The sequence below is a fragment of the Hyperolius riggenbachi genome, chromosome 8 (assembly GCF_040937935.1).
Source record: "Hyperolius riggenbachi isolate aHypRig1 chromosome 8, aHypRig1.pri, whole genome shotgun sequence".
Taxonomy (NCBI): Eukaryota; Metazoa; Chordata; class Amphibia; order Anura; family Hyperoliidae; genus Hyperolius; species Hyperolius riggenbachi.
In genome coordinates, this window is record NC_090653.1 from 215,513,383 (window position 1) to 215,522,063 (window position 8,681).

The 8,681-nt window shown below is 44.0% G+C and overlaps 1 long non-coding RNA gene across 1 annotated transcript; it reads right to left on the reverse strand.

Annotated features, from left to right (window-relative positions):
- Positions 1–3,681: 3,681 nt before the first annotated feature.
- Positions 3,682–8,279, reverse strand: LOC137528449 (uncharacterized). Its single transcript, XR_011023399.1, has 3 exons — positions 8,224–8,279; positions 4,923–4,995; positions 3,682–4,034 (listed from the first exon to the last, which is right to left on the reverse strand). It is a non-coding gene; the product is annotated as an uncharacterized lncRNA (long non-coding RNA).
- Between the last annotated feature and the right edge of the window lie 402 nt (positions 8,280–8,681).

The following is an 8,681-nucleotide window of genomic DNA, read 5'->3' on the forward strand; positions in this document are numbered from 1 at the left end:
CCTAGCAACTGGCATTTATTAGATGGAAATAAATATGGCAGCCTCCGTATCCCTCTCACTTCAGTTTTACGCTATGAGAAGCATTTTCTTTACCTGGAGGTAACAGCAACATCCTACCTGAGAAGCAAGCAGGAAGTGGTTGGCGTAGAGGTCCAGAGTTTGCCAGATAGGCTGAGGGGTGGCCTATACCCCTGAGGTGAAGTCGTGACCACTTAGTCTGCAAAGTCAGGTGAGTCTCTCTACGTTGGCGGAGGTACAGCCCCACTGATGTTATGCTGTTGCCTTTGCTGATTATCATCTACTGGGTGTGAATACTGTTCTACAGCATAGATTTTTTTTGAACGCTAACTCCATTAATTCTTCTACTTTTTTAATCAAGTCTTTTGCAGACTCCAAGAGGTTTTCTTCCAAGATTGCCCTGTATTTGTCTCCATCCGTCTTCCCAACAACTCTGACCAGCTTCCCTGTCCCTGCTGAGGCACATGGAGAACAGAGACAATACAGGGAAATGAGGTGACAAAGATGGAGACAAATGAGGAACAAACTGAGGTGACAAAGAGGGGGGAAAAGAGAGGCATAGGAAGGAACAAAGGGATAACGGATTCTTGATCCAAAAGGAGATGGGTGTGATCAAATTTATTAAGAATTGACTACTTTTATTTTTCAAATATTTTGACCCTCACACATCTTCTAATACCCACTTAGTCATGCTATTTTATAATTATAATAAAAGAATGCATTTTAGAAATAATGAAATTATTTTTATTAAAGTTGTGAAATAACTTTAAATTGACATTTACATTTGTAAATATAATAAAAACTCAACATAATTATTAAACATGTATAAAAAAAAAACATTTTCATAACAAACACATTATCAATGCCTATTTTTAAAGTTGAACCGATATAAACGTTTAATCATGGCGTAATTGTATTGATTTCATACAGTTTATAGGGCATTCCTCAAGCCAAATACTTTTTTTTTCCCGTTTATTTTTTATTTTAATAATCTAACTAGAAAATAAACAAGCCTCGCCCACACCTCCTTTTGTTCCTTGGTAGATATGCAAGGGCTTATGCGTAAGCTTGGTCAGCAAAGTTTAATCAGGAGTACCCCTGGTGGTTATTCGTGATTCAAATTTGCTGTTATTGCTCCAGGTGAGCTGGTAGATGCGGTTGGGATAATTCTACAGAACGCCTATCTACGCCCAGCGTAGCAAAAAGCTTGCTTGCATCAATTAAACGCTATACAAGTCTAGCTGTGGAGCACTTCCTCCAAGTTTGAAGGAGTAAATGCTCCATGGCGAGACTTGCAATGCATCCAATAGATTATAGTGAGCTCAATCATACGCTTGGTGGAGATTGGAGTTCTAGGTAATGTATCCTTCAGCATGTACCCACTAAGCTTGATCTCCTACCAATAATTTGAATCGCTAATGACCACCAAGGAAACCCGTGATTAATTACTGATGGCCACGCATACTTACTGTACAGCAGTCTGGGCATGAGGTGGTTCCTAGTCAATGCTTTCAGAGGCAGAGGTGAACATTGAATTTATACACAGGCAAGCCGATAACATCTTCAAGACTCAGCCTGTGACAAACAGAACATGGCAGCCCTTATTGTATCACCGGAATAAATAATGTAAAACTTTTAAAACTGTTTGAAACTAGATTTGCAGTGTAAACTATTGAAACTTCAGATTACATATATGGACAAGTCAATTGTTATTGGTTAGATGCGTACACACGCAATACTGTAATGCTGGGAATAAAATAATGCAAAACGCTTGATTGAGCCATTACATGGCTTGATTGATAATTTAAGACATTTCCGATTACCCGCAGGATCAATTTCGCCCTAGATACCGCATGGGGGACAATGGCAAAAGATAAGGAGTACAAGCGGAATAAAATAGATTCGCCAGCGGGGACGAGTGGTGAATCAATCCAGTTACATTATCGAGCGTTCCACACATACCGTGTATTCCCAGCATAAGGAACGATGGGTCCGTCAGACCCTCCTGCTGGGAGGATGTTCAGTCTACAGTAGAGTGTGTGAGCAGACTGCCTGCAGACTGATAACACTGTTTCCGACAGATCCATTACGCGGACCGGTCTGAATCAGTGTTATCAGTCTGTCTACAGACTGCACACACGCTTTACTGTACACTCAGTTGAACGTTCTGACCTATCCATCGTTCCTTATAGTAGTGTGTGTGTATACTAACCTTTAGTTTTCCATCTCACATCCGTTTTGACAGCATTACCAACGGCTGCTACTTTCAACCAACATTTATTATTTGTCCATGAATGAAATCCAAAAATGAAATCTTTTTTAATTAGTTGAACATGAATATACATTTTTCTCAAACCATCGATTCAGCGGCTTTATCCTGATAAGGTTTGAAACCAACGTATTCGCCTTCTGGATCTGGGAATACTTTTCTAACTTTGCAAACACAGGACAGTATTGACCTGCGATTGCCGCGACCTAAATACCCATGGGCAAAACCTGTAAAGGCTCTGTATACAGCTCTTCATAATGATCTGCCGGATTAAAATAAGAAAGAATGAGAAGTTAGTGATTAAAAGGAAAAAAAAATTAAAACTAATATACAATTAAAATGTATAACAAAAAAAAAATTCTCTCAAATACTGTCATAGTAATCGAATTTATTATTGCATTTCTGTTATAGAGCTAAAAAATAAGTCGCAACTTTAGATATCATGTTTTGCTTATGATGGACTATTAATCCGAGAGGTGTAATTATTGTGCAATGCAAATGAATTTGCAATTACATTATCGTTTGATTTGCGTTTTATAAATACCTTGCGCTTCCTTGAGCACGATCTGCACGGATTTTCGACAAGAAGTATCTTCACTCTATTCAGGCTATGGAAAATTGGTCACTAACTTTGGACAGTCTTGGCCTGTCTGAGGATGATCAGTGCACTCACTCCATGCATACAAATGTATTGTGCATTTCTATTATCCAATAGAGAACAGTGGAGGGAGTGCACTGCGCATGCTCAGACAGATCACAACTAGCCAAATTTAATGAACAATGATCCATAGCTGATGAAGATTGTTGATGAACGCTTGTTGACAAACCATGCAGATCGTGCTGGTAGAAGGGTCAGATATTTACGGAACATGAACAAAAGAATTATATAACACTGCAAAATCCTTTACATAGCATCTCTTGGACTAGTAGTCCATCATAAGAAAAACATGATATCAAATAGTAGTATTTTCTGTTCTTGCTCCATCTGGTGTCTCAATTACCAGCCATACTCCCTCTGCTTTTCGTGCCTGGACTTCCTGATTGGTGATGCTCGTCCTCATCATGTTGGCCGCTATGCCTCATCACGTAGGATGGCCAGACAGTACTATGTATGTGTGGTTTTAAAAGTATACACAGTGCATGTGCAGTGCTTTGACGCCAGACATGACAATCACGCATAGTGGCCGGCGTGATTACATGGATCATTGCCAATCTGGAAGTCCCAGGAAGAACAATCAGCGGGAGTGTCGCCAGTAACTATGATGCCAGAGGGAAGCAGAATGCAGCCTGGTTGGATGCCTGGTGTTTTAAATTTTTATTTTCTACAACCAGCTTGTATCATATATTTATTAATACATATTTAAAACATTTTTAATAATCAAACATACCGATTTTCAAGTTTGTTTCCTCTTGTTAGGCCGTTGCTACCACTGGATAAGAAGAGGAAAATTCTTGCCCAATTTGGGTTCTGACATAGATTTGGGAAGTCAGCATGTTGTGTTATACAAGTTATATTGTCCATCAATTCCACAATGTTGGGAATTTCTTGACAGCAAATGGATTCCATTCCTGTTGGCATTGCAATGCAATTTTGGCATGAACACCAACTTGTATGTCCAATTTTATGACGATCATAGTCGTCGTAGTGGTTGGGGTTATTCACATCCCTCACCGGATTTTGTGGAAAACTGTAAGATGGTTGATTTTGTCCACTGATAGCCCTCATCTGCTCTTGCAGTATTCTTAGCTGTTTAGTAAAAAAAATACAACTTGTTTTAGGTCTTAACATTGCATTATTAAATACAAAATAATGAGAAGAAAATAGATAATTTGTATAGTTTATTATTATGTACTGTTTTAATATAAAAGGGCAGAAATACTACCTATAATGGAGCACCTACATTACATGGACTGGAACACTTCTACTACCCTCTTGTAGCTATACAACAGAACAATAATGGATCAAAAAACATATTAGACTAGGGCAGCTCTACTAACTATACTAGAGGAAGCTGTACTAACTATACTGGGGCAGCTCTACTACCTATTAAGGCCATCTATACTACCAACAATGGTCAAGATCTACTACCCGCAATGGAGCAGGTCTATTACTTTTACTGGAGCAGCTCTACTACCTACACAGGACATCTATAATACATACACTAAGGAAGATATACTACATACAAATGGCAGATGTAATACCTACACTGGTCATGATCTACTACCTACAATGGAGCAGCTCTACTACTTATACTGGAGACGCTCTACTACCTACACAGGTCAGCTCTAATACCTATACTGAAGCAGACATACTATCTACACTGTAGCAGCTTCGCTTCCTGTAGTGGGCCAGCTATACTACCTTTATTGTGGCAGCTATACTACCTATACTGAGGAAGATATGCTACCTATACAGGGGTTGCTCTACTAGCTGTACTAAAGCAGATCCAATACAGTTTTGAGTGTTTATTGTGTTGTTTCTCAGCATTATAAAAACCAGGATTCACATATATATATAGAATAATAGATGATTCGTTGATTCAGGAAATTAGTAAACTGTAAATATATGTTGCTGAAATGTCTTTATACTGGGGCTAATGTAACAGTATTATGTGAACAAAAAGTTGATACTTACCCATTCTTCTCTAGGCAGAATTGGCTGGTCTCCTACATCTGCACTGCAGGTTGATGGTCGAGACATATTGATTCTAAAAAAATTGTTATAATAAATGTACAAATTCAAACATATAGTACATCATTGAAAAAAATTACACGTGACCACATTTTGAAACAATATTAATAAAAAGTCTGTATTGCAGAAATTGTTATAACAATGTTAGATAGGTGTCCACCCCCCCAATAAGTGGAGGGGGGAGCCGCACCCATGGGGATGGCAGCCCGACCTCAACCTCACTTCCACTCCCCGGGCTGCCCTCCGGTCTCCCCCACTTCATACTGCAGAGTTAGCACAGGGAAGCGCTCACAGTGAATAGTAACTCACCTCCCAGCTTCCAATCGCCAACCAGTCACTCTCCACCATTCTCCTCCTGCTCTGCATACCCGCTAATACGCATGCTGCTTCTTGTTTACCAGGAAACAACAAGTGACTGGTCGGCGATTGGAACCTGGGAGGTGAGTTACTATTTACTATGAACGCTTCCTTGCACTAACTCTGCATTATGGAGTGGGGGAGCATGGAGGGCAGCCAGGGGATTGGAAGGGAGGTAGAGGTCAAGCTGCCATCCCCGTGGCTGCGGCTCCCCCCTCCATTACAGCGCACCTCCTCCAAAAACTGAGCAGGGCGGCATAAGGAAAAAAAAATATAGTATTAACCTTCCTGGTGTTAAATTTCAAATTAAATTTTCTGTTAAATTTACTATAATTTTTAAACTTTATTTTTTTGATTACATTTTTTTTTCGTATTGAAGTCAATACATACTGTATTTAATTCGTAACAAAAAAAAAATTACCGCCATATGTTGATGATGCCGCGCGGCCCTCAATCACCGGATGAATATGTAATCGCTGAGGGAGAAGCAAATCCGCCGAGGTGCGCGACGAGGGATCAGAACGCCAATGGTGAACATAGGTTAGCCGGGCATAGTTACCCCAGTATAGGTTAGCCAATGTATAGGTGCAACAGTATAGGTAGCCAGGAATAAATGTCATGGCTGTGGAGTCCGAGCAATTTTGGGTATCTGGAGTCGGAGTTGCAGTCGAAATCGGTGGTTTCATAAAGTGAGGAGTTTAGGAGTCTGATGATTTTTGTACCGACTCCATTGCCGTGATAGGTGCCACAATATAGGTAGCCGATATAAATGTCCCTAGCATATTTGGCCAGCTATAGGTGTAACAGTATAGGTTAGGCAGGTATAAGTGTCCCCAGTATAGTTAGCAGCTATAAATGGTACAGTACCAGTTAGCCAGTATTCAGTACAAAACATCATTCAGTCAACTGTAGCAGCTCTCTTCCCCCCTCCTGTTGTATTCTTGACCCCCCCCCCCTCCATCCTTAATCCATCCTACCACCTTCCATCCTGATTCCCTAGTATAACATTCAGCATCCCCCCACTCATCATCCATCCCACCGCCCTCCCTACTGATTCCTCGGTATAAAATTGTGCATCCCCCCCACTCTTCATCCATCCATCCCACCCCCCTCCCTCCTGATTCCCCAGTATAACACTCTGCATCCCCCCACTCTTCATCCATCCCACCCCCCTCCCTCCTGATTCCATAGTACAACACTCTGCATCCCACCCACTCTTCATCCATCCCAACCCCCCTCCCTCCTGATTCACCAGTATAAAACTAAGCATCCCCCCACTCTTCATCCATCCATCCCACCCCCTTCCTCCTGATTCCCCAGTATAACACTCTTCATCCATCCCACCCCCTCCCTCCTGATTCCCCGGTATAAAATTCTGCATCCCCCCCCCCCACTCTTCATCCATCCATTCCACCCCCCTCCTACCTGATTCCCCAGTACAACACTCTGCATCCCACCCACTCTTCATCCATCCCACCCCCTCCCTCCTGATTCCCCGGTATAAAATTCTGCATCCCCCCCCCCCCACTCTTCATCCATCCATTCCACCCCCCTCCTACCTGATTCCCCAGTACAACACTCTGCATCCCACCCACTCTTCATCCATCCCACCCCCCTCCCTCCTGATTCCCCAATTTAAAAATCTGCATCCCCCAATCTTCATCCATCCCACCCCCCTCCCTCCTGATTCCCCGTTATAACATTCTGCATCCTCCCCACTCTTCTTCCATCCCACCCCCCTCCCTCCTGATTCCCCGGTATAAAATTCTGCACCCCCCAATCTTCATCCATCACACCCCCCTCCCTCCTGATTCCCCAGTATAAAACTCTGCATCCCTCCCCCACTATCCATCCATCCCACCCCCTCCCTCCTGATTCCCTGGTATAAAATTCTGCATCCCCCCCTCCCAATCTTCATCCATCCCACCCCCCTCCCTCCTGATTCCCCAGTATAAAATTCTGCATCCCCCCAATCTTCATCCATCCCACCCCCCTCCTTCCTGATTCCCCAGTATAAAATTCTGCATCCCCCCCCCCACTCTTCTTCCATCCCACCCCCCTCCCTCCTGATTCCCCAGTATAAAATTCTGCATCCCCCAATCTTCATCCATCACACCCCCTCCCTCCTGATTCCCCAGTATAAAACTCTGCATCCCCCCCCCCCACTATCCATCCCTCCCTCCTGATTCCCTAGTATAACACTCTGCATCCCCCCCACTCTTCATCCATCCACCCCCCTCCCTCCCGATTCCCCAGTGTAACATTCTGCATCACCCACTCTTCATCCATCCCACCCCCCTCCCTCCTGATTCCCCAGTGTAACATTCTGCATCCCCCACACACACATACTCTTCATCCATCCATCCCACCCCCTCCCTCCCGATTCACAAGTGTAACATTCTGCATCCCACACACACACACACTCTTCCTCCATCCATCCCACCCCCCTCCCTCCTGATTCCCCAGTGTAACACACATACTCTTCATCCATCAATCGATCTCACCCCCCTCCCTCCTGATTCCACAGTGTAACATTCTGCATCACCCTCCCCCCCAATCTTCAACCCCCCCCCCCCCCCCAAGTGTAACATTCTGCATCCCTCACTTTTCATCAATCCATCCATCCCACCTCCCTCCCGATTCCCAAGTGTAACATTCTGCACCCCCCCCCCCACACACACACACTCTTCATCCATCCATCCCACCCCCCTCCCTCCTGATTCCCAGCGTTAGGCTGTAAATCCCCCCCTCCCTCCACTGTGCATTCCTTCCCCCTCCTGATCCCCAGCGTTAGGCTGTAAATCCCCCCTCCCTCCACTGATCCCCCCCCCATTGCCGGTAGTGTTCCTGTCAGAGCTTGGATTAGGGCAGGGGGTGTTTGACTCACCAAGGCTCAGAGATCATGAGTGTTGTTCTCCCCATGCAGCTCTGGACTATTGTATACAGTACAGGGGGGGGGGGGGGGGGGGGGATTTACAGCATAACACTGGGGATCAGGAGGAGGAAGGAAGGAATGCATAGTGGAGGGAGGGGGGATTTACAGACTAACGCTGGAGGATCACGAGGAGGAAAGAATGCACAGTGGAGGGAGGGGGGATGTACAGTCTAACTGTCACGTTCCGTAACACTAGAGAGAACAGAGAGTGACTGATCTCTGGGGATCTGCAGTATCGCCAGAAATACAGATATACCTGATTATAAGTGATCTGCAGTCTCACCGATAATCCGATATATATGCTAACCTCTGTCCACCCAAAATGGGGTGTAATGATTGGTGCAAACAATAATAGCGTATTGCTCTGTGGCGAGGGCCCACAGAGCGTAGACTATCGTCCAGCGGCAAGG